The sequence below is a fragment of the Lissotriton vulgaris genome, chromosome 8 (genome assembly GCF_964263255.1).
Source record: "Lissotriton vulgaris chromosome 8, aLisVul1.2, whole genome shotgun sequence".
In the NCBI taxonomy this organism is placed as follows: Eukaryota; Metazoa; Chordata; class Amphibia; order Caudata; family Salamandridae; genus Lissotriton; species Lissotriton vulgaris.
The window spans coordinates 1,350,839,605-1,350,866,934 of record NC_141696.1 but is presented as its reverse complement, the minus strand read 5'-3'; the positions used below and the strand labels follow the sequence as shown (position 1 = coordinate 1,350,866,934).

At 45.1% G+C, this 27,330-nt stretch overlaps 1 protein-coding gene across 1 annotated transcript in view; it reads right to left on the bottom strand.

The window, feature by feature from the left end:
- The window catches only part of CCDC82 (coiled-coil domain containing 82), a 149,692-nt gene extending 129,013 nt beyond the window's left edge, over positions 1–20,679 (bottom strand). Inside the window, exon 1 of the mRNA XM_086935291.1 lies at positions 20,624–20,679. The gene's annotated coding sequence lies outside the window, so the exon portion shown is untranslated. The remainder of the gene's footprint in view (positions 1–20,623) is intronic.
- Between the last annotated feature and the right edge of the window lie 6,651 nt (positions 20,680–27,330).

Here is a 27,330-nt window from a genome sequence, read left to right as displayed (position 1 = left end):
AACCCTTGAACTATTTCTTACTAATACCTTCATCCCAGTATGTAGACCTGCAGAAACGAGACAGCATAAACGAATTGCTAGTATGCAATCCTACTATGGTACAAGCCCTGGCATAATTAGAGAGGTTATATCATAACTCTTATATAATGAGATTGCGGTCGTAATTTGTCGCCGCATTACATGGCACAAAAGGGACAAGTGGATTTTGTTACAGGACAAGTAGATTTATGAAGCAACCTGCCCCATGGACAAGTAGATATTTTATTAAATTCCACACCCCTGTAGACCAATTATTTCATGAGATCCAGCAATCTCCTTTGGATGTTTTCTTCTATGTATGGCTCCGACAAGGCATGAGTTCCATTACCCCGGAGTTCCCTCAGGAATCCCCCACCATGGCCCCTTTGCAATTAATGCTACAAGCTACTTCTCCGGGACACATGGTTTCTACGCTTTACCACACCGTACATACTCAGCAGGAAGTGTCCCCATACCCCTCAGGTGCGCATTGGAACACAGAGCTAGGCTCTGAACTTACGGATAACCATTGGACAAATTGTTGTCTACAAATCTCAGCCAGCAGCAGACTGCGCATCGCGCACTTTAAATTTGTACATCGCATGTACTACATCCCAGTTAAAATGTATAAATACAAGCTGAAAGATTCGGATCGCTGCGATAGATGCAGCACTCCAGGGGCTGACTTCCTCCACCTAGCCTGGGAATGTCCAATGGTGAATGAGTATTGGGGATAGGTCTTTGATGCCCTGGAACAGATGACAACACTCTCCTTAGAACGCACTCCACTGGTTGCTTTGCTAGGCTACACCGAACTCATCCCTAAACCACACTGCTGCTATCTTGCCACTGCTTTGTTGATGGCCAAACGCTGCGTGGTCTGTAGATGGGGTGGAGGAAGAGCACCAAAGTCAAAAAATGGCTCACTGACTTAATATACTGCCAGGAACAATTGACTATGTAGAATTACTTCCTCGGGCTTCATGGCCTAAAGACATTTGGGACCCTCTAAAAATCCACCTTATACTGCACCCACTTGATACTCCTGCTGAAGCTCAGCAAGTAGCAGCGCCATAGAGGTATTAACACAAAGAGTACATGGGGTACGCACTGGGCACATGTTGGGCCGCCAACTCAACCTCATCCCGTTTCTAATACGCCAAGTAACATGATGCGCTGTCTATACACTGGCACTGTGATGTCAATATCAGGCATTGCAATACAGTTTGCGCCTTCAACGACTGTAGTCATAGCCATAATTAATGTTAATTTTGCTGTAAGGCCTGTCATATTGTTCAGAGAGCAGAAGGAGGAAAACAATACTATCCTGGACTAGACAGCCACCTCCTCACACCTTGAACTGCTTCTGAGAGGAAAGGATATAATTTGTATTTCATAATATGTGTCTGACTTTGCACAATTTTACTGTTAATGTATTATATCATTGAAGAAAATCAATAAAAACTATTTAAAAAAAATAAAAATCTGGAAACACGCTACCAAGTTCAAGTTCTCCCCTCACATCCTACAGGGTAAATACTGGTTACTGAACAGATCCTTCTGGACCGCAGAAAAACTGGGTAAAATGGGCCTATTAAACTCAGACAAAAGCTGGAACTGCTCATCCAAGGTCGGTGACCTCAAACACATGCTATTTTCTTGCCCAATGCACAGCTCTTACTGGGAAGACATTAACAAAAACAATATCTTCCGTTGTAAAGTTACTCTGGACACAGTTCTAACATGCTTAGGCCCCTGGATCCTTCCTAATCCCCCATCACTTAACAAAACAGAACTCCTACTATTCGACTTACTTCTCACACTAGAGTCAAAATGATCCTTTGTGATTTGAAAGATTTCAAGTCTCGCTCTCCACACATGGTGGGCCTGGGTATACATTCTCAGAAGTGTGGACAATACTATACTCAATCAAAACTTCACCCCCAATAAATCTAGACTGCTTTGACTACCCCTAGATGCTTATATACAGACCACCACTTCCTCAGATAAGGGTACTGAGCTGCTAAATTCCATCTAACTACCCTCTTACCTCAATTACTCAGGATGTTCCCCTCCCCTCTTACAATGTCTCACCCTCACTAGCTATCTCTCTCTCTTATCTTCTCTTCCTGTCTTTTCTCTCCATTCCTCTTTTCTTTCCCACATGGAGACCTCCACCATGAGAGCAACTGTGGCAGTTAACGACCGGACTCATCTAACGAATTATGCGGTCCTATTTTACAAGGTCCCAACACCGTCCTGTATGAAATTTGCAAATGTTTTATTGGATTTGCAGGTATTATATGAAAATCACTGTACTGCCTTTACTACTTGTCTATACTATTTTGTTTTTGTTTTTCTTATTATTGCATTTTTTTTAACATGAAAATGTTTAATAAAATGCAAATTAAAAAAAAGGATAAGGACGCCTTTGTGAAGTGAACAGAGTCCCTTCCCTTCCTGCCCTGGCTCCAGACTCACTACAGGGTGGTAAGCAGGCCTTTGGGTGGGGGACAGGTCACAGCCTATTAAGGTGTAACTATGAGGCTGTGTCCAGCAACTCCCTCCCATCCTGCCCATGATGGCCCATCAGGATGTAGATGACCATCACGTCACACCACGCTCCCTTTGTGTGGGGCTATCTGGAGGGAATGTACAAAGACCGAGACTCGACCCTTTCCTATGCAGAACAGAAATCTCAGAGATGATGAGAAAGATAAAATGACACACATTTTTTGCTGATAAAGAAAGCACGCCTCTCTCTCTCTTTGACACTAATTTGCGCAGGCCCTCCAACTTTTGTCCACCCAAGTCGCTCTTAGGACCAGAAGTGGCGGTATTCGAACAACGCGTCATCCAAGAAATTGAATCTCTGGAACAAACCTCAGGACCCATCTCAGGCCACAACATGACAAAGGAAGAATGGCAGGCGATCGGAACTTTACAAAGAAACGTGGCTATTACCATCAAGCCAGCCGACAAAGGCGGGGCCGTAGTTATACTTAACACCAGTGACTACGAGACGGAAATTCTAAAACTTCTGGGGGTCCGCACTAACTACCAGCCTTTAGTGCGTGACCCCACCCCTGAACTTGCCGACATCATCAAGAGAATGGTGTCAGATGCAATCTCGAAAAAATCGATCTCTTCTAAGGAGGCGGATTTCATTATTAACAGCAACCCCATGGTGTCGGCATTTTACATCTTGCCAAAAATTCATAAGCCCCAACGTCCACCTCCCGGGCGCCCCATTGTTTCTGGGATTCAGTCTATCCATGAACCTTTATCCCAGTTTGCAGACTTCTTTCTCAGGGAAGCGGTAGTCACCCAAGAGTCATATGTACAAGACACCACCGACATTTTAAACATATTGAAAGAAACATCTTTTGACCCTGTAAACCAACTACTGGTTACAATTGACATTGAGTCACTGTATACCAGCATCCCTCAGGACGCCACGCTGGTGGCAACAGCGCGGGCCCTGGGGTCGATGGAGTGGTTTTATGACACACCACAAACGTTCGTCATGCAATGCATTGAATTGGCACTCACGAAAAAAAAAATTGAGTACCGGGGACAACTGTATTTACAGACCTCTGGGACTTCTATTGGGGCCACATTTGCTCCCAGCCTGGCCTGCACTTATGTGGGCCAGGTTGAGAAGAATGTGGTCCTCCATGAGTCCAATCCATACAGAGAGAACATCTCTCTGTGGAGACGTTATATTGACGACGTCCTCTGTATCTGGGCAGGTACAGAGGACCAGCTCAACACATTCCTACAATGGTTGAACCAAGTGGATGAGAGTCTCCGTTTTACCTGGACCATCAGTAACACTTCGGCGGTATACCGGGACGTTGACATCACGGCGGCAGATTACCAGTTGGTGACTAGTGTGCACCACAAAGCTATGGATAGGAACTCCCTCCTCCACTACCACTCTTTCCATCTAAGATCACTCCGGGATAACCTCCCGGTTGGACAATTTTTACGATACCGGCACAATTGTTCGTCTACCGAAACTTTTCTTGAGCAATCCTCTGAGCTAGTTACCAAACTGCAACAACGGGACTATCCAGCTAAAGTGATTAAACATGCACAGAAAAGGGCTCTCAACACACCACGTGAAGCATTATTGGAGCGCAATGCTAAAGAAAAACAAACATGCCTACCGGTAGTGACGACTTTTGACCCCCTTTCAACCAAAATAAGACAGATCATAAAAAAACATTGGTCTATACTTGATATAGGGGGGAACAAGATGCCAACCCCGCGCTTTGCCTTCAAAAGAGCCCCTAACTTACGAGACAAATTGGTCCACGTAATCTGAACATGGTCCAGGCAAGCACTATACCACCAGGACACTATCCATGTGGTAACTGTTCGGTCTGTGGGCTGACATCAGTTACCAAGAGTGTAACTTTACGCGGGGCAGAACCTGGTTCCTTAACCGGTTCAGCAATTGCAACACGACGCATGTCATCTACAGACTTATGTGCAGTTGTGGTCTTTATTACATCGGCCTCACGACCCGCAAAGTGAAAATACGGGTGCAGGATCATCTGAGCACTATCAGAGCAAAGAAACTTACCACCCGCCTGGTACAACATTTCAACAACTCGGGACATAATCCCAAAGATCTCAAGTGGACCGTCTTAGAGAAAGTGGTGGGCGAAACTCACAACCTGCAGAATATTCTGGCAAGAAAAGAAGCCAAATGGATATTTCTGGAGAAGGCAGATCAGGAGGGACTTAATGAAAATATTGAGTGGAATAAAGTGAGCAGGCGATAACAGGGCTTTGTCATGTACCTCCTAATTAACTCCTGCTAGGCTCTGGGGGCATCAGCCACTAAGTTGTGGGAATACTGAGGGCTCGATGTCTATTGCTCTTACATTGTCTATGAACACATGCACTTCCATGAGGGTCCCAGTCTTACGAAAAAACACCCCGGTGTGTGCTTGCATGGGGTACACTCACCTACCATATGCATTAGTGAATTCCCCATGTTTGTCTCTTGACATTGACACACACATACCATGGTATTTATGGGGTATTTGGTTGGTGTGTTGCCAACCTCTATCCAAAACGCGATTTGCAACTCAACATGATCCAACCTGCTTGAGTTGTCTACCTAAGCGCTATTGTTTACAGTAAGCTATCCTTCTCGTTAGTACAGCGGCAGCCCAGATCTAACAGATCTAATAGTTTTGGTCCAACCCTTTGGCAGAATTATATTTATTTCTGTTTGACTCTAGTTATAAGGGATGGGACACCTTTGTGGGTTCGCTAGATTGCTTGGAAGTTGACACCAGGTTGGCATTAGCCCATTCCAAGATGGCCGCGACGTGCGACGTGGTGGGCGGAGTCACGTTTCCCTCCGGCTACTTCCTGTTCCATGCTCAGACCCAGCGCGAGGACCGTCGGAAGCGCCGGAGGGACTCGGCAACAGTAAGAGGGCTGTGGAGGTCTAGCGTATGTGTGTTCGGGGGGATGTGTATCGACCCTAATTGATTCTGATGGGCTGCAAATGCGAGTCCGATTCTTTATTGGGACCGACATATAATTGGGAGCCCTGCATGCATCAAAAAAGAGAAATAGCCAGCAATGTTGGATTGGGGTACTTTACTAACAGCGCAACCCCTGCCATTTATATAGGGAGTTAGCTTTCTGCAATCGGGAGAAAGAGGCTGGACTGCGTTGGATTGAGAGGGTTTCTTTGAGTCGTTTAACAACGACCGTAGTGCCTTACAATGTTGGGGACTGGGGACAGCATAGTTTTCACCCACCTCTCTCTACCAACTTGTTACCAAAGCGTTATAGTTCGTAATGTTCTATCTGCTACACAATCTGTTTTTAAACATGTACAGGTGGCTGCGACTATTTCCGGTCACATCTGGGACACGTGAGTATTTGACATGGTGTCCAAATGAGTGGTGCTGGTATGTGCTGACGTAGCACCCTCAAGGTAAATGTGTCTTAATTGTGTGTCAATTTATGCTGCAACGGTGATGCCCCCCATGGGAGGGGCATGAACGGCGCTCTGAGCGTCTCTTTGTTTTATCTCCTCACACAGGTCCACATTTGTCTGAAAAGACTGAGAATAGTTAACCCCTCTTATGCCCTGATGAAATCGCTAAAACGTGGAGCGATGAAACATGTCGGCTTGAGGACATAAATCACCATGGTATACAAGTAACCATTTTTAAACGTATGTATGTATGTATAGGCATTTATATAGCGCACTACTTACCCGTAGGGTCCCAAGGCGCTTCGACCGCTGTGAAACCCTTCCTGGCTCCCCTGAGAGATGGTCCCTTAATGGGTATCTCCAGGGTGAGACCAGGCATCCCCGGCGGTCTGGTGGGGCCGTTAGTGAAGATGAGGCAAGCTAATGCCCAGAGTTGCCGAGTGTGATCGCTGATCAGAGTGGGCACCGAGGCGAGAGAATTATCGAGTCCGCTGACCCTGGTCCAGAAACCTGCCGCGCCGGGAATCGAACCCTGGTCCCGGGCCGTCCTCTGCTCTCGGGTCTGCCGCCTCTAACCAGTGAGCCACACTACTTCAAGTGGGGTTTGCTGCGTCGGAATAAAACGGTAAAGCAAGCAAAACCCTACTACACATTATTTTTTGTGTTTGGTCAGGGGTCTATTTATCTGTTTCTGTACACTACAAGTGTGTCAGTGTTGATACGTCTGTCACTATTTGTGTTTTTCACCACTATTCTCACGTCCGCACTATTATTCTTTCTAATGCACGTTTGTCTTTTCACATAGAGAGAGTGGCCAATGATGAGAAGTGGGTATACCGGTAATTACTAACCGGGAACCCCCTCGGGTTGTTCTACCGTGAGGTACTCTCTCTATTTTTCACACTTTTTTTGGGTGAACTGTATGTGGTCCTGTGTGATTTTATAACAAGCATGCATCTTGACCTAAGGATTTATGTTATTGGACAAATTCCTGGGAATATTAATGACAAGTAGTCCCTATCTTGTTGGTCTTTTATGTGGATGCAGTTGTATGTAGGTGAGGCTCCAATTGTTTGAATACTGTGTGAGTGGGGGGCTGCCTTACCTATTCCCCTCCCCCTTCACCCCTAGAGATTGTTGCGGGAATGTACAAAGCCCAGCTGTCATCCACCCCAGATGTGTATTCAGGGAAAGGCAACAGGCACCAAATGGCTAAAGTAAGAAAATGCCAACTTTCTAAAAGTGGCATTTCCAGAATCGCAATTTTAAATCCGACTTCACCATAAATTGTGATTTCTTAATTGCGATTCCAGAGATAGCAAATTTGGGGGTCCAATTTTTCTCTAATTGGAAAATACCCTTATAGAATGTAATAAGGTAATCCCAATGTTTTCCTTTGAGCCCTTGCAGAAATAAAAAATAAATGTAAGAGTTTTTCACTACTAGGACCTTTAAAACCTAAAGGTACATATCCATCTTTTTAAATACTGTGCTCCCTGCCCTTGGGCTGTCCAGGGCCTACCTTAAGGGTGACATATGTATTAAAACAGGAGGTTTGGGCCTGGCAAGTTTTAACTTGCCAGCTCGACATGGCATGTTAAAACTGCACATGAAGGCTCGCAGTGGCAGGCCTGAGTCATGTTTAAAGCACTAGTTAAGTGGGTGGCATAATCAGTGCAGCAGGGCCACTAGTAGCATTTAATTTACAGGCCCTGGGATCATTTAGTGTACTTTACTAGGGACAGGCGCCCATGGACAATTCTGTAAGGACTTTTCTGTAGTGACAGCCAATTTAGCTAGCTCTCGCCCCAATTTTCCTTATTAGGCGATTTTAACCTCCATTTCGATGACATCTCACACCCAGCCTCTTGTGAGCTGGTTGATGGTTTGGGGGCGTTCCAACTCAATCAAAAAGTTATTGGTCCCACCCATTCAAAAGGTCATTTACTTGACCCCATCTTTTCAAACATCGAGAATCTTCTGGTCGGGGACCCTATACCGGTGATCTGGTCAGACCATTTCCTGATTCCATTCACCGGGGCTCTTCAGGCGGCCATTATGCCGTCTTTGAAGTCCAGAAGACAGGTTTGCCCGTGGTCCAAACTTCCAAAAGATTCCTGGGTGTCAACTCCTAAAAACACTAGACCAATACCTGATTCAAATACTATTACTGCTAATGATAAGTTTAATGAATGGCTTTAATCATTGTTAGACACTGTTCTTCCGAAAAAATGGATATGTAATAAGGTCGAACTGCTTGGTATTCCCCCAAGCTTCGTGAGCTTAAGCAAACTTGCAAAAAACTGGAGAGAAGATGGAGAAAGGGCTTCTCACCTGTTAATAAAGTTAAATATAGGGAGGCGATAAAAATTTACAAAGAAGAAATTAAATCTGCTCAAGCTCCTTATTATGAAGAGAGAATTATATTGGCAACCAATTATCCGCGCAAAATCTTTCGCATTCTAAAATCTCTCCTTAAACCGCCCACCCCACCTGCCGTGCCTGATGATACCTCATCTCACTGTAACAGACTGGCAGTTTTTTCTCAATAAAATACAAGATATTTATAGCTCCTTTCCTCAGGAGGCAGCAAAACAAAACGCACCTCCAATGGACATCGGGCCTCAAATTTTAGAATGCTCTTTAGAGGAAATCCCTCCTCTGAACCTGATATCACTACGAGGTATTCTTGACCAATTAAAATCTGGCTCTCCCACAAATGCAGTCCTTCCGGCCATTTTAAATCAAGTCGTTGACACTGGGTCCCCAGTTATTCTAGAACTGATTAATGCCTCATTTCTGATGGGGCTTGCCCCCCTCCCCCCGGAAACGGGCGATGGTAAAAGCACTGTTGAAAAAACTATTTGGACCCAGAGCTGTTGGGGAACTACCAACCTATTTTATTATTGCCAGGGATTAGTAAGGATGCAGAGAAGCATGCTAATTCAGCTCTCTCTGTATTTCTGGAGAGCCACAACCACATCCATCCCTCACAGACCAGATTCAGACCCCAACAAGGTACCGAGACCGCCCTCCTCTCAGTGGTAGAAGAATTTGGGAACATTTTAGATGGTGGAGGCTATGCTGCTATTATTCTCTTACATCTCAGTGCAGCCTTTGACACTGTTAATCATCAGCTGCTAATCCAGAGCCTTAAGGTTGTGGGAGTGAGCAGGGGGGCTTTAAAGTGGTTGCAATCCTTTCTGGAGGGCAGGTCCTTCCAAGTTTTTGAAGATGAAACTATCTCCAAACATATGCCCCTCAGATGCGTTTTCCCACAGGGAACTTCCCTGAGGCCCCCCTTTATTTAATGTCTACATGAGCCTCCAGGCAGAGATAGTGAAATCTTTTGGAGTCCAGATTGCTACCTACGCGGATGATACACAGCTGATTGTCTCTTAATCATCTTGATAATACAGCGCCTCGTTTAGCTTTGTGTTTGGAAAAGGTAGCAATCTGGATGGAATGCTCATACTTGAAACTGAACATGGCGAAGACGGATCTGATGCTCCTCGGCAAGTCCCCTACTTTGAATGTAGGATCATTCTGGCCAATCTGTCTTGGCCCTGGTCCCACCACCCTCCCCTAAGGACCAGATTAAGAGCCTGGGCATTTGGCTTGACCGCAATCTTGACTTGAAGGAGCAGCGCGGAAGGTGACAGCTAGTTGCTATGGCATCCTTAGGATGGTGTAAAAAGTCCTTCCTCTTCTACCTTTCCCCGCCAGAAGACTTGTGGTCCAGGCATTGATTCTCTCCTGGCTGGATTACGCTAATGCCCTTTATTTAGGAGCCCCACGCATTACCACTACAAAATTACAGATTGTCCAAAACTGTGCAGCACGTATGCTCTTGAGAATCCTAACTGTCAATCGTCAAAGTCTGCCCTCGCCACTCTCCACTGGCTTCCTATACAGGAGAGAATCAAGTTCAAGGCTCTTTGTATTGCACACAAGGCACTAGCAGGCAAGGGACCTCCCATCATTCCTTCCATCATTCTGCCCTATTGTTCAAACAAGGCCCTGCAGTCGCAGGGCTCGAAAAATCATTAAAAATGCACAAGACCTGCAGGTCTAGTAAACTACAAAATCTCCTCGACCAAACTGAAAGGCACTTGACCTCAAACTCTGAAAACTGAGCAAATGTGACAAGTTAACAAGATTTAAAAGCATTTGTATTGCTCATTTACTTTGTGAGCAATAAAGATGCCTTTAAATCTTGCTATCTTGTCACATTTCCTCTGCTTTCAGAAGCAGAGGTCAAGTGTCAGTTTGTATTCCTACTCACCAGAAAGGGCAAGTAGGACCTAAAAATAGCTCGACCTTAATCAATCTGACTCGCAAATGCGAGCGGTCGAGTGAATTTTTCGAGCCCTGAGTCGGACACTAAACATCTTGCCGCAGTCCCTAAAATAGGAAAGTCAAGAAGAGGAAGGAGCCTAGCGACGAACGAAGATGGCCGCATAAGCTCTCGGCTCCGATGACCTCCGCCTGTCGCTTGAATATCCTGAAGTATATCCTGCTTTCGCGCCTCACCCCTGTGCGGGGTAACCTTTGCTGACACTGGCGGTGTGGTCCCGAGAACTTTCCCACCCTAAATGGTGGAGTTGTGTCGTGTGGAAGATCTTGGCCTAGAGTCGCCTGTAAGCTGGGACCTTGATTACTGACCCAGCCGGGTTACAGTGCAACAGCGGCGGCTGGATGCCCCAGACGCGGTCCGGACGATTAACTAGGAGTGTTTCCCAACCCTATATTGGTGAGGTGCCTGCGGTCCTGTACACACTGCGGAGGTGTGCGTATCCTGAAGGTGATTGAGAGGTCGGGGGTTCCCTTCCCGGCGGTTGGCCCCCTCGCCGGGTTGGTGCCGCAGCCCGAGAGGCCCCGTCACTGCTCTGAAGCGCGCCTCCAATCCCCGCCTGCCCGATCCGCACTTCGGTCCCCGGGAGAATCGGGTGCTCCGAATTCAAATGTCTGGAACTGACCGTGTGGAGGCGATGCGGGGTAATAAAGAGCCGTCTTTGAGGACCGTGATGGCCGCCATTAGGGAGCTACGATCCTTCATGGCCTCTATCCTCCAGAAGACGATCGCGGATGTCATCGAAACTGCCCGATCGTGCAAAGACCCTGACCTGCCTGGTGCCCCTAAGCTGGCTGTTTTGACTACGCTATTCCCGGTACCTACGAATCGAGACTCCCTTCATGTCGCAGCCTTGCAATTGTCGCCTGTAACACAATGTGCTAGTGGACCTGTTGTACCGGAGAGACGCCCGCCACTATCGGCGCATCCCTCCACGGACGTGTTTCTGGTTTTCTCTTCTCCCGAGCCTACGGCTAATACGACCCGGCGGATGCTGCGAACATTACTCGATTGTTTTGACTTTGCCCATAGTTTAAGATGGACATGGTCGTATTTTGGCTGGAAGACGGCAAGTGTCATGGCGGCTGTGGATCGTGACGGACTGCAATGCTTGATCGGACTCCTTATGCAGGTTCACAGACTGGCAGGGACTTTGATTTTTCCGGGATACGTGCTGGTGCAGTTGGCTGAACTTACTGTGAACATTCGAAGGGGTCAAGGGTGAGACTGCTGTAGATCTCGACTTTGGGGGTGCGTGAAGTTCGGGGGATCCGCCATTTTGTTGCCTACGGGTGGTGGGGCGGTGTTGGACGCCTTCCCTGGGTTTTATTTTCAATAACTTGCTTATATAATCGCTAGGCTTAGGACTGGGGCTGTGCGTCGCAGGGGGGGTAAGGGGACCGAGGGCAAATGTGATTTGTCTCCTCCTCCGCCTTTTTTCCTTTTCTTATTTTTTCCTTTTTCTATCTTTATATATTTCCCTTTTCTTGCTATATTTCGGGTTTTTGGAAGCTGGGCGATAGGCACTCTGCTAGAGGGGTAGGCCGTAGCCATCTGCAGGGGTGCAGGGTGGGGGGGGGGAGATGGGGTATTATTGTTTTTCCGTTTCTTGTTTCTATGGCCTCTTTTTTCTTCTTAGTTTAACTGGATAGTCTGCTCTTTTTCTTTCTTTCTGGGATCGGTACAGTAAATTACCTGATTTTGAATGTAAATGTATAGGCATTTATATAGCGCACTACTTACCCGTAGGGTCCCAAGGCGCTTCGACCGCTGCGAAACCCTTCCTGGCTTCCCTGAGAGATGGTCCCTTAATGGGTATCTCCAGGGTGAGACCAGGCATCCCCGTCGGTCTGGTGGGGCCGTTAGTGAAGATGAGGCAAGCTAATGCCCAGAGTTGCCGAGTGTGATCGCTGATCAGAGTGGGCACCGAGGCGAGAGAATTATGGAGTCCGCTGACCCTGGTCCAGAAACCTGCCGCGCCGGGAATCGAACCCTGGTCCCGGGCCGTCCTCTGCTCTCGGGTCTGCCGCCTCTAACCAGTGAGCCACACTACTTCACTCTCGACGTTGGACTGTGGGTTTCGCTTATAAATGTTCCTCGTTATGCCTCTCCATGTACGGGCAATAGCCGGGAGTGCTTAGTGTTTGATTACATGCGTATACTGATTGCCCGCCTCAAAGATGCCGATAGGTATGTTGGATTTGCTTGCTCACACGCCCGATTGTTTTCTATGATCTAGATTCTGTGACTGATCCCTCCTTTCTTTCTAGTTTTCTGCCCTTTTTGTTATTATATTGAAATTCATTCCTTCTAATGATAAATATCCTGTTTTAAAAATTTTAAATTAACCTCATTTATCCTGTGCAAAGATTCGTGTGTACTGAAACAGTTCTGGTCTCTAATCCTGCTGCCGTGCTTCCCGGATGTTCGGCTGAATAGCTGTGTGCACCCTGTTTATAAATAAAGGTTTTCAATTTTTTTTTAAAAAGAAAGTCAAGAAGTAGGAGACGTCTTTTTTCTTATAATGTCGCCAAGTTATGGAACTGCCTTCCCCTCCAGATCTGTCTTGAGGCTAACCATCTGACCTTTCGAAAGCAAATTAGAACCTTATTGTTTCTCTAATGCAGTTTGGGGTTCTTGAATGTACTGCTGTCAAAGCTGGGATGCCTTAGGTAGCCACAGACTTAAGAAATGCTGATTCATTCATTATAAGTAAATTAACCAATTGTGGATACACCAGTGTTACCATGTTTTAAGCAGAGAGCACATGAACTTTAGCACTGGTTAGCAGTGGTAACATGCTCAGAGTCCTAAAGCCAATAAAACCAGATTCAGCACAAATGGGAGGAAGGCAAAAGGTTTGGGGGGTTACACTGCAGAAAGAACCAGTTCCTACATTGAGGCTTAGTGCTATTTTTCCTTAAAGATTCTACAACTTATATATCTCTGGTCCTCCTTATTGGATGTTTGCCGTTTTGGAGTCATTTTGTTTTTTGACTTTTACTCTATGATTCTAAATTGGAGTGTTTTTTTTAATTCTGACTATTGAATCGTTTTGTGCTTCTAATTGCTTTACACTTTTTTTCTAAGATAAGCCTGTCTGTGCTGTGTCATAGCTGCCAGTGGTTGAGTTTATATTATTGAAACCTTTGCCTGGACCTAAAAGGTTGGTAGTGACTTTATTGTGGTGAACTACCATGCATCCCAATAAATAATTCACGCTTTTACAAATGTGATGCACTGTTTTCCTACTCTAGCTAGTAGACATTCATAACAACTATGGGAAAGGTATAAACTGAGAAAATACAGAACAGCACAATTATTTTTACTTGGCATGAATGATCACTTTAGGGAATTTAGGGAGCATTTGGCCTCCTCCTAAGTGGTTCTCACTCACTAAAGCTCTTAGATCCATAGAGATTGGGTACATCACCCAGATGATGGGGAAAGCATCTTAACATGCCTGAAGGTTGCAAAGTGGCATCATTGGGACCAATAGCACTGAGTAAACAAAATCATGCATATCAAAAATTTACATAAAATTGGCAAACCATCTGGAACTAGCAGTATATGCAATCACGTTCTACATTTCTATGTTTGAACCCTCACTCATAGATGCCAATAGTCACCAATTCAGGTTGGAAGCTACCTATTTTGGAAGCCATAAATGGCTTTATTTTGGCTTTCTCACACCTGAAATTGCCTCTGTTTCAACATAATTCAATGGGAATACATCCTCCCTATTATATTTTCAAAACATCCCACTTTCCTGCTCTAAAAGGTTGCCACGTAGGCTCATTCGAGCACAAATGTTTTATAAGAAAGCATAACGGATGGATGTGTAAATGGAAAGTAAAGGCTTTTTATTGTATTCTTCTACAAAGGAAATTACATTCAAAGTGGGGAAATAGTATAGTGTGCATGCCCATTCAATCTTTCGGCCTTTCATTGGAAAAATCATATTCATGGGGTGATGGAAGACTTCAGTGTTCATGCAAATCTAATTCTTGTCCTCTTTGAAGTAGTCAGTTCCAGTACTCTGCATGCCCATTACACCATGACACCTTTACTACCAAAATAACAAAGTTATGAAAGGAAAGCATGAATCAATGTCAGCCAGTGGAACTACCTTGAGATGCATTCTAGTCTGTAATTTTCCAGCCCTGTGCCATTCTACTCTGAGACTAGACATGTGCATATCTTGGTCTTGTTTATATAAGTAACAAAAACGCCAACCCTAGAGATTCAGGTGGGAGACTACCGATTTCAAGGCTAGTCTCCCGCCTTTCGACTCCTTCAAGCAGAACAGAAACCCGATTTGAATTGCCGAATCATGATGATCTGCTGGAAACAAGGCAGCTGGAGATCAGAAATATATATCCTGAGCAAGAACACTTGGCTCCTTAAATCTTGATGAAGGAGATTAGAGGGCGCGATAAGTCTAGACATTTAATTTTTAGCAGTTTTACATAGTTCATACAAAAATCGGAGTTTAGAACTCTGTTTATGTTTGCGCTACCTCATTAAACTGCCAAAACTTAAATGCTGATTGTCTGTCAATAGACCTGATTCAGGCAGATTGGCTCAGCTTCAATCTAAGTTAATGGGGAAAATACATTCTCCCTACAATTTTTAGTTCTCGCCTACGAAGCGCCCATGCGCTGCTAGGAGACCTTTAGTAATCGATTCACTTTTTGGGCCAAAAACATGCACGCACTGCATTGCTTTCAACGGCAACTCGTGGCGATTCCCTTGCGGGAGCGAGCTTTGAACCCATGTTTGTAATTAACAGATGGTTCCTGCTCGCTCCCGCAAGGGAAACAGGCGCAGGCCCCCTCCTCTCTACCCTCCCCCTGCTGCCCCCTCCTCCTCTCCTCGTCAAACTTGTTTTTTTTTTTACTTTCAGCGCGAGGCACGTGTGCTTGTTTCCCCTTTTTGTGTCTGTTCGCCCCAGCTCCCCCTTCCCTTGACCTTTGCCTGCCCCACAAGGAGCCGGTTTAACCGCCCGTGATTCTCAGCTGAGAACGGTAAGTCCAGGAGAGCTTTACACGCTTTCATAGAACTACTGACTTACTGTTGTAAAGTCTAATTCGAAACTTGCTAACTTGCACTGAAGTTATGATACTCTGTGTTCGCTGCTAGGGATTGGTTTCTAAAGTAAATACCACATCCTTGTATGATTTAGATTGAATAATGGGAAGGAGAGACTTGCAGCTGTTCTGCTTGGATTCAGTTTGGGCTAGCACGATACCTTTGTTAGGCATTTTGTTTGGGAGAAAAATTTGGACAGTAAGATGTCTGAGATTGTTAATGCAGCTTGTGACGAATTTTACGATCACAGCTTCTAATCCTACATGTCCGTAAACCCTTTTATATGTTTGTAAATAGATTAAATCAGTGCCAAAGATTTGGGTGATAACATCCGTTCCGTTGTATCGAAATTTTGGATCTGGAGCGGTTATCCAGTTATTTATATATAATCGGAGATACACGCTTTGAGCGAAGTATTACGAATATAATGCAGGAGTCTGATGTATGTATTGTAGGAGGGCAGCGAAAGTCATGCAGGGTCTTAGATTTATGACATTCTAATTTTAAGAACCATATTGGCACATGACCAGTGTCAGCTGTACAGTGGCTGGGTGCAAAGGAATTAAAAATGAAAACTACAGCAGACATGGAAAATAGCCTACGTGGGACAAATAAGAGTTGAGACCTGGACCCAGAAGCTTAATCTGATTGCATAGTTTGCGGTTTGTCGACGGCGAAGAATAGCATAAACGCACTAGTTAGGTTGAATTGAAATCTTAGCTTTGAATTTTTTGCTTTTATTCAATAAGCTCAATGAAGATCGGCCATAGTTAGCGAGCGTATGAGAGAACGCTTTGTACATTTATGAACCGAAAGGTTAGAAATACGCCGCCATCATGTGTAAACCTGCCGTGCACATTAATCATTCAAAGTGCTCTTAATCTGAAAAGCCAATATTTTTAAGTGACTGATCGATCGTCCCGTATAACCATTCAGCTAATAAAACCTCCTGCCAGTATATAATGGCGCCTCTAAAACATTTTTACCTTGAGAAGGGTGTACTACTTTTGTTTGTACATGGTTCTTCAGATTGTTCCAAAATGCCCCCCTGTCTGGAGTAATTTTGAAACGTTCACCTTGGTCGTCTTGGACTTCTTTACTTTATTCTCTTGGTTTTTACTATAAGGACAGCGACACACAATCAATCACCTGCTTTCTAACCATTGTCCGGGGTGCTGCTTCTCCACTTGACACCATTAACTGTGAGTTGGGGTGCTACTATGAATACTCGTAGTCACACTTTTAAAATGCGAGCCTTTTGGGTTTAGGATTGACACACTTGCTGCTAATCTTCGTTGCTCAGAGTCCTGGTCTTCCTTGTTAGAGGCCTATCTTCCCCCCCTTCTCTCCCTTTCAGATTGTCACTAGCAGGAATTGGTAAAACTTGGGAACAGTGATGAGGTGAAGCCTCTTTACTTGCTGTGGTTCTTCTGGAAGTAACACTGATTGGTGGTTTCGTTTTATTGTGTAAAATGTTTCTCTGTATGGTGCAGGCGGTGGGGTTCATGCTGTAGGAGTGTGATTAGGAAGAATGACTAAGCGGTAATAGAGCCCACCTTGGAGTCAGGACTGATTAGAAAAATATTTTGTAGCTGTTAAGTGCACTTGCTCTATATTGGTCTTTGAATTTTTGTACATGCCAATAGGTCTCGCCTTTTGGAACCTTAAAAGTGTTTAGCCATGCAACAGTTGATGTTGTTGCACCAAGGATATTGTGCTGCATAACTAAATACTTATAAGGTCCCAAAAGAGAGACCTATTGGCTATGCCAATGCTTGTTTTTTTATCTTCTACTTACCTGCTCTAAAATGTTGGCATACATGAAGTTAAGTCTATCGCAAACAATAGAACACCCCTCCAGGCAGGATCATTTTTGTTTGTTGCATTTACCACATTTAGGGCGTCCTTGTCGCACCACATACGGAGTTATGGACTTTCCTTCAACAAATCATTTTCATTATGAATATCACTCTAACTGGGTGAAGTGAAGCAAAGACCGCAACTCTCAGAATGCACGTATTTGTTTAATGAAAACCCAGAACTAGGTACTCAGCTTTCAAAGAAATAAGCATATCGAGTACATTTTGCAACAACGTATACTAAACTCTTACATCCTGTCAATCAGACCCTCCAGTTTATCGCGATTTCGCGATTCACTAAAAAATCGCGAAATCGGCAGACTACCGCGATAATGACCATATTAGCCGCGATATTTAGAGAAAAGTGTCTCTACCGGGAGACAGCAAAACAAACAATGCCTGCCTTTTATTGGCTGTGCGCCCCTCCCCACTCGTGTGTGTCAGCAGCTTCCCGGGGACACACAGACAGTCAGTTTTTTAGCTGCCAGCCCCACCCGAGTACTTCACAGGTCATTAAAAGACCTTTCACTTGTTAATGAGGCTTTGTGTTTCACCCCTTCTTTGACCCCTCTGCCTAGGGCTGGAATAATTAATCACGGGCGATCACGACAGTCGATGTTTTACAACTCTGTTGGAGCCTTATCTTCCCCGACTCTGAAAAGAGGGAAACAGATAAAAAAGAAGGAAACTATAAAATGTACGAAATTGAAAAGGATTTATTAACAAGCAATTAAAATGCTTTAGTTGGGTCAGTGCTCGTTGTGGATTGACTACCTTCATTAAATAGATAGGTTAAGCATGAATGTATATATTTGTTTGATGGTTTGTTTTTCCCCTAGTCACAAACCTAAAATTATACTGAGAGAGTGCCCTTTTCAGCTAGAGATTCAAAGGTACCTAAAAACACTGCCATGAGGGTTTCTGTGCAGTGGCAAGCCTCTTAAACTTACCGAGTCACCTTTCAGTTGCTAATTGCTGTATTTACATGCTAAACTGACACTCAGGATATCAAACCTTTGCCCAGACCACGTTAATTTGTAAAAAGAACAAAATCATGAAGGAATGCTGCCACAATTTGTGCAGCATTGCACCGCATAATTTGTCTTATCTGCTACATAATTTAGTCAGTTCTGCACATAATTTGATCCTCCATGCAGTGCTTAATTTGAGCAGGTGTTCACTGGTGCGTGATAATGGCACTTAAATCTCAATAATGGCACACATGACAGTAAACCGCGTGGTGGCACTGTTTAGCTGTTTCTACGGTGAGCACATCAACAGGATTTTATAATTCAATATACATTAAAAAAAATTATACCACCTCTAGCCCAGGACATTTTCTTAGCTTTGGGTGGCCTGGGATAGTACCCACTGTCACTCCTGGAAGAGTGTGATGGTTTGTAGTTATATTGGATCTGGTAGAGCTTTAGTGGCAATGGGCGGTGCAAGCTGCAGTGGCTTTCTGAGAAGGGCACTAGCACTTTTTTTTTTAAACCAAAAAAGCACTGTCCTGCCCAGACACAATTCTAGTGACCACAGTCAAGCTTTTCAAAACCTAAATAGAGTTAAGCTAAAAAGAATGTGAAACCTAACAAGATTCTGGAAATCGGAGTACCCATTTTGACATAAATGTGGTAAAGTATTCTGAATAAGACACCATGACACAGGTGATACTTTAATGACTGAATAAAGGACATTAAATAATTACATTTAGTGAATTGTGCGGTCTACCTCCATAATATAAGGACTTCATACAACTATTGTTGACTTTAGGGCAAGTCCTCCAGAGCTACCAGAATAAGAAATTACAATGTCTGTGTACTTTGGATGAATACCTTTTATAGCACACTAGCTTACCCGTCGGGCGTTGCTGCGATCTCAGAAGAAAGGACATTTATGGAAACTTGTTATGATAACATTCAATTTACATTGTGTCATTTTTATTGAAACATATTCATTTTAATATGGAAAACATTTCAAAGTGTTGTTTTAATTCAGTTTTTTTATTTGAATCCGCTGTGATGTTGCTAGGAACTCACATGACTGTATGAGCATAGCTCCCCCAGCACGGATGTGTGATTGCACAAAATGTAGTGGCTTAGTGACATTGCTTTCAAGATTGCACTGAATTCAAAGCTACCTTATGATGGGCTTCATCAAACACACATTGATTTGATACATGATTATTCAATTAGGAATAGTGAGAGGCAAGAGCGGGTAAGCAGTATTTCTTCCATTATCCTGGTACTAAGCGTCTTGCTAAGCGGTCGGAGCTGCTTGGAATTGACTAACCATAATAAATCCCAGATCACAAATGTCTTGTGTAAAACATGGAGCTTTTGTGGGGAGCCTCGAATCTAGCATCCTCGGTTAATGTTGGCAGATGCACACAGTGCAGTTGATGAGTTACATTTCAACCAACGCTTGCATTAACAGATCTTCTTGCTAAGTAGAAGCTGGTACACATGTTTGCATATATTTCTCATGAACGTGCTGTAGCCCTGCTAGCTCGTGACCACACCCTGGCACACATAATTATGCATGTGTGGTACTAGACACTTCACATTCTGGGTGGAAAATCTACTCTACAACACTCAATGCCAACTCTATGCCACTCTACAATACTATTCCACTCACCACTACTCTAAGTAATTCTGCAGCGTGCCCAATGTGCGGCGGGCCCTGGGGTATTGCTTTTGGAGCATTTATTCATTAGTTTATGCCCTATATGCAGCCTTGATGCCAAACAAAGTGTCTACATTGTAAATAAACCAAAAATACATAGCTTCATGTTGTTAAACAACTAAAAGAAGAAGATATCTGTGTTTGTTGTAGGAAAAACCACCAAATAAAATGCTGCTAAATTGCCGCTAATTTTCCATATTTGTGCCGCTAAATTTCTATTTTTCGGCCGCTAAATTTGCTAATCCATGCCGCTATATCCTGGGGGGTCTGGTCAATGCACTAGGGTAGCAAAAGTTTTCATTAGCCAGTTCTTTACAGACAGCGGATCACAATTAAATCTTCGTAATAGAATTTAAGGGAAGAAGGAGATCTTTACAGTGCCCTTTTGACAGGATTACCCAGTTTACTGATTGTATGCATTCACGAAGCACTTGCTTCCCACCACCTCCAAAACATTAGGCAGACAAACGCCATTTGAAGGACTAGGAACAAACACTTCGACACAGAAATATCAAACTTTTTCAGAAGTGACAGTTCGCAATACACAGAGCTGCAGTAACGGTCCCAAGCACAGGCAGAACGTTTCGTAGGACTACTAGATCAATTACAAGTGTTCCCGACCTTCCAAGAACCACTTGTACTTACCAGGCTACATCTGCTTGTTGCAGGCACAGGATATATAATACTTCCCTGCTTTCGCTTGCCGCCTCCCAGGACCTTTCACAGACCGATGGCAATGTAGCATAAATAAGGCAGCCATGTTGGAAGGGGGTTATTTTCACGCCGAAAATGCACAAGCATGCCTATCAGTAGTGAAATATTGCAAAAATAGTATCCACTAACGTACATTATAAAAGCGTGTGAAAAAATCGCTCTCACTGAACATTTTAGGTGAAGCAAGGTGTAATTAAAGGATTATTTGAATCCGTTCTCAGATACATTAGTGTCTAAATAAAATTTCAAGCAATAACGGACGTAATTATACTTAAGAGGAGCTTCCGAGATGGACTGTGTTATCTCTCCGCAAAATGAAAACAGTGACAGTTAAGCTTAGTAAATTGGGAGGGCGGAAATAAGGGAGTAGATGCTTAGTCCTTCTTTTCTGTCGCCAGGTGTGGCCGGGGACTTTAATATAGGTATGTTTTTCTGTCTTTTCCTGGACAGTTATGTGTAGAAAAACTAAGAATACCTTGTATGAAGTTTAATGTTGTAGTCCAGACTCATACCAAAAGTGAGAGTGGATACTTTTATTGTAGCGGAGGATTACAAGAAGTAAACGTCCCTTGGACTTCACCCAGCAGTTCATACTGACGGGAGATTCACCTGCTTGAGAGATTTGGTTGCAATGTCGTCACAATTAATTGTGTTTAATAGAATTTAAAATATTTAAATTAGTTAAAGATTTAATTCCAAATTAATATAATAGTGCTGTTACATTTTATTTAGTTGTACAGTTAAAATAAATATATAAAAATACTGTACATTAATATTTAACGTAAAGGAATTTTCGCGCAAATAAGGACTCTCACACAACTCTGAATATAGCATAAAAGGTCACCTTTATTACCAGGACAGCCAAAGACAGACCCGCAACATAAACTTTTCCAAACAAACCTTTTGCTTTTATTTTCTCCAAACCTTTTCCATATAAACCATTTCCATTTCCAATGCTTTATTTCCAAATAATCATGACTTGTTTTCATACCATCCGTATTTTTTCCTTCTTCTTTCCATCTCTTCCCCAACCTACCCTCCCAAGCCCTCCCCCTTAGAGAAAGGATGAATCCGCTCTAGATTATCCAATCCCCTTAACACACGCCGACAACACAACCAAAGAGTCTGCCTATAGTGTCCTGAGGTGACATCCTGACAATGTGTCATGTATCAGAAATATTTATGCATGTACTTATTTATATATTTATTTCTTATCTTTTCGTTTTCTTTTTTTTTTTTTAATAAACACATAACAACAGTGACACGCGACAGTGGACAAGAACACCCTACCCTTGATTTGTGCAACCAGGGTGGGTGGGTGGGTCAAACACGACACCACCGCTCCTCTCACTCGCTCAGAGTGACGTCAAACCCTCCCTCCCCTCCCTTCACTTGGACCTAGCCCCTCCCACCACCCAATCAGGCCGCGTGAGGTCGTCCCTCGCGCGAAATACCCCAGGGGGACATTGGCTTTGCCAAGTGCCCCTGGGGACCCATCGCGCAAATAAGGACTCTCACACAACTCTGAATATAGCATAAAAGGTCACCTTTATTACCAGGACAGCCAAAGACAGACCCGCAACATAAACTTTTCCAAACAAACCTTTTGCTTTTATTTTCTCCAAACCTTTTCCATATAAACCATTTCCATTTCCAATGCTTTATTTCCAAATAACCATGACTTGTTTTCATACCATCCGTATGTTTTCCTTCTTCTTTCCATCTCTTCCCCAACCTACCCTCCCAAGCCCTCCCCTTTAGAGAAAGGATGAATCCGCTCTAGATTATCCAATCCCCTTAACACACGCCACCCATGAAAACCTCTGAGTTTTCCTGCCCCACCCAAAAACCTTCCTCCCAAGTCGTAAATGGACCGCTCCAGTCACTGTAAGAAATTCCCTGTGAAGGAAAACACTGCCTTTATTGTTTGTCCAATCAATTTTTTGGTTTGGAACACCACAAGTCAACACACCATAGATTGGCCAAAGTGTCTCTAAGTTCCATCAGGTAATAGGACTGACCCATCTGCGAGAGATGAACCCCATCATTCCTCAACAAATGCAACATTTCATTGTTAAAATGCTCATGTGCAATGACCGTGATGCCCATCGCCACACAGTACGATTTCAAAGCCTTGTTAACTTTTCGGCGAGCCCTTTCCACCGCCGCATGAACCCTGGCTCCTTTCCACTGGCTCCTGTACAAAAATTCCGTCCACACTACCCGGGTCCCCTCCCACCTGTCTTTTATCACCGCCAAATCAAGTTTCATCTGCTTGATTAAAGCTAATCCAGAACAGTCAACCAGATCGTTTTCTCCTAAGTGCAGGATCAGCAAGTCTGGAATGCCCCAAACCTCAGCCATTTTATTTAGAACCGGGAACAACTCCCCCCATTTCATCCCCCCTAAACCTTTCCAAATCACCTCATGGTCATTACCATACAAGCCCAGACCTCTCCCACACAGCTGCTGTTCAGCAAAGTTCGCTGCCCATTTCACTATTGAATGGCCGACAATCCAGGTCCTCTTTTTCCGAGGAAAATCCGCCACTCGACCTGTGATGGAAAAAGGAACATTAACCAACTCGAAACCCCTCTCTCTTTTTTTTTTTTTAAACATTTACAACCTGACATATTTAAAGCAACAATTAGATTTCCATCGCCCGATTCGCTGCAACTCTTCTTTCCCCCAACCCAACCTCGCTGCTTCGGTAGCTGCACCGATTCTGAAAGAATGCGTCCCAAAACGTTGAGGATTCTCCCCCGCCAACACCAAGGCCTTCCGTAAAACAGCTAAAAATTGGAAACAAGTCAATTGTGTTTTATTCTTATGGCAAAATATCCCGCCCTCTTGAAAGACAGCGGACTCAACAAATGACTCCCACTCCCCCACCGGACAACAACTCCCAACCCCGCTCCTACCCAGACGCACCAACATCCCATTCCCTGCCTGGTCTGTCTTTGACTGCCTCAATGTAATTTGCAACACTCCATTACCCAGGATTTCGATATCAGATGACTGGAGTCCCGCTTGATTTCCCAACCCCAATAATTCTGATATCCTAAATGCACCAAAGAACAACCATTCCATACATAACCTGAATCGAGACCATTCCCATTCATCATAACAGCAGACGGGCAGAACGCCCAACAATTCTTGTAACAATGCGAATGTAATGGGATTTCTCAACTTTTTCTCCTGCGAAACAGACCTCTCAAAACCTTTTAACATTTTTTGTAAACGGAAGCCCATTCGAACCTCACACCCCAAAAACAATTGACTATAAAATGAAATTCCCGCCAACTTGCCTGAAATGGTTGATGGCGACAAACCTTTGTCTATCAGATATAACACAAACTCCCAGATAAACTTTTCATTTTGCACCGCTGTACCGTTTCTGCCGCGCTGTGCCGCATATCCCAAAACACCAGACCATGCCAGCTGATAACTGCGTCGCGTGGAGACAGCTAATGACTGTTCAACAAACTCTGCCATTCTCAGTTCCCCAGGTCCCACATGCTCGACGGAATCGGTGTCCTGCATCGGTCCGCTCCAGGTGCCAAGTCCCGAAACCTCTGCCACTGACAACGAGACAAAGCGTCGGCAAGTGAATTGTTGACACCAGGGATGTGTTGAGCTCTAAAAACAATATTCAACTGCAGAACACGTAACATGAAAGCCCGCAACAATTGCAGCACCCGCGCATCTTTGGCCCGCTGCCCATTAACCAGGCTAACCACTGCCATGTTATCAATATTGAACAGCACGCAGCGGTCCCTGAACTCCTCACCCCAAACTTGCAGCGCCACCAACAAGGGGAAGAATTCCAAAAAAGCGATGCTGCGACCTTGTTGTAACCACCTTGCCGGCCATCGCTCCGCGCACCACCTGCCTTCCCAAAACAATCCGAAACCCATGGCCCCGGCCGCATCCGAGAATATTTGCACCGGCCAGACAGTGTCTTCCGTCACAAAATTGACGGACACGCCATTGAACTCATCCAAAAATCGCAACCATATGCGTAAGTCCTCCTTAATTTTCGTTGTCAAACGAATGTGATGGTGGGGCAAGGACGCCCCCGCCATAGCAAAGCCCAGACGCCTACAAAAGGTCCTGCCTGCCCTGACAACTCTACATGCAAAAGTCAAGTATCCCAGAAGCCTCTGGACTTGCTGCAACTGCACTTTCTTGGCCCCCAAAACTTCCTGAAGAAAAAGCCTGATCTCCTGCACTTTCGCTCGAGGCAAACGAGCCACCATTTCATTTGTGTCTATTTCTATACCCAAAAAGGTCAACGTGGACGTTGGACCTTCTGTCTTGTCTTCAGCCAAAGGCACACCAAACTCCTTGTCCACTGCCTGGAAACATGCCAAAACTCTAGCACACTGTTCCGTATCCGCTTTGCCCACAAACAAAAAATCGTCCAAGTAGTGACATACCGCCACATGATCTGAGCGCTGGACTACACACCACTCCAGAAATGTACTGAAGGTTTTGAAAAGTGAGCAAGAGATAGCACAGCCCATGGGTAACACACGATCCACGTAGTACTCGCCGTCAAAATACCAGCAACTCGAAATCCACCGGATGAATAGGCAAAAGGCGGAAGGCAGCCTGAATGTCACATTTAGCAAGGTCAACTCCCACCCCGGCCTTACGTACCAATTCCAACGCGTCATCCCCTGACGAATATGACACTGCAGAGTCAGTGGTGGAGATGAAGTCGTTCATTGACTGCCCTTCCGGCCAAGACAAATGATGTATCAGGCGGAACTCGCCTTGCGCTTTCTTAGGGATAACACCAAGGGGCGACACAATTAAATTGGGCAAAGGGCAAACCGCGAAAGGGCCAACTATTCTCCCCAAATCCAATTCCTTCCGCAACTTCGCCCTCACCACTGAAGCCATCTCCTTTGCGGACCTGAGATTATCAGCCCATCGCAAGACTCTGGGGCCTTGGTAGCCAATCCTAAAGCCGAGCCGAAACCCCCAAAATAACTTGGCCGCTCCTTCCACATCCGGATACCTCTCCAACGAACTCAACATGGCCTGCAATCTAATTGGGGTAGGCGCCTTTTGGCATAAGAGGCGGCACTCATCCTCGCCCCCCCCCTCTGACCTCTACCATGCTCTCCGGAATGCTGGTTGGGAAAGCACTGAAAGATGGCATGTCTGCCACCGCACTGAGCGCATTCGTGCTTGAATTTACAATACTGGCGCACACAGGAACCTCTATTAAAGCTCCAACATGCTCCGGTTGTGGGCAACTGACCACGTCCGACACTACCCGCCCCCATTGTGGCGGGACGCTGAGAAAAGGGCCGGTAAGGAATCGGCAACCCACTTGCCGTATGGATCGTGTTAGCAGATGAATGACCCGACAACCACTGTAACCACAACTCCTGATCAACCTCCCCCCATGGCTTATCGTTAAATAAACTCATTCTCGCCCTAAACTCCTCGTCGTAGTTTAGCCAAGCATATCCCCCTGCCTGCAAATGCGCCCTTCTAATGACATCTATGTATTTAAACAGCGAAACCGCCCTCTCAGGGTAACGTTCGCAATACACGCTGGCATAAATAAGGAACGCCGCTGTCCAATTTTCAATCGTTTTCGGCACTTTGGGCGACGGGACTAAACAGCTTCCTCCTCCTTGGAACCTTCCCTTGCCTGTAAATCCCTATGTAGTAGCCGGAAAACATCCACGTAATCATGGTTCCAGATACGCTGCCTAGTTCTGGTTGACAAATGTATACCCAAAGGCATCGATACCCCCATATAAGGCAGTTTCGCGCCGCTTAATCTCGGAGTCTCACTCTGAACTAGTAACCGATGACCTGGGGCTCCCCCTTTCTTCTTTATCCGTCCTCCCCCCTTGCCCTGACGTAGACTGTGGGCATTCCCCATGTTTTGACACCAAACCTTCACCCCCAACCGCCAACTCATGCCCACCCTCAGCAGGCGCCACACCTGTACCACCTGCCAACGGCCGTGTCCAAGCAGCCCACCAGTCTGTCTTACCTGCTGGTAACTGCGCAGCCCGTTGACGAAAGTCTTCCAGACCATCACGCTGATGATGTCCAATCTGCCCACGTGCCGGTGAGAGAACCGCTCCAGAACTCTGAAACACACTGGCAGAAGTTATTCGTCTCACCCCCCTCCCAGCCCCCTCCCTGCCTTCATGAGACAACCCACCTCTTGAAAAATACTCATTTTCTTTATCGGATTCACCATCATCACCATTAAACTGATTTTCATTTTCCGATATAGCAAAACTTGTACCTGGCCTAGTGCCAGACGCTAAGTTAATAAACCGACTTTGAACCTCTGACTCAGGCCTCCGTGAAAAGCGCCCAGTCGCAGGTATGAAATCCGCATCATAACCGCTTCTTGAACCAACCCCTCCCCCAATTACCGCGCTCTGCGGCGCTGACTGAGAGAAAAAGAACTGCTCATCCGTCACTAGACCAGCAGCCTCCGTGAGGTACTCGCCGCTCGAGCGAGGACCTATGACATACTTACCCGCTGTTCGTGAAGCCGAGGTGCCAGACCTTTTTGGCACTGGCAGCTCCGTGTGCTCCACCCACACCCATTGACCTTGCGGAGTCGCAGACCCCGCGTCAAAAGCTACCTCAGG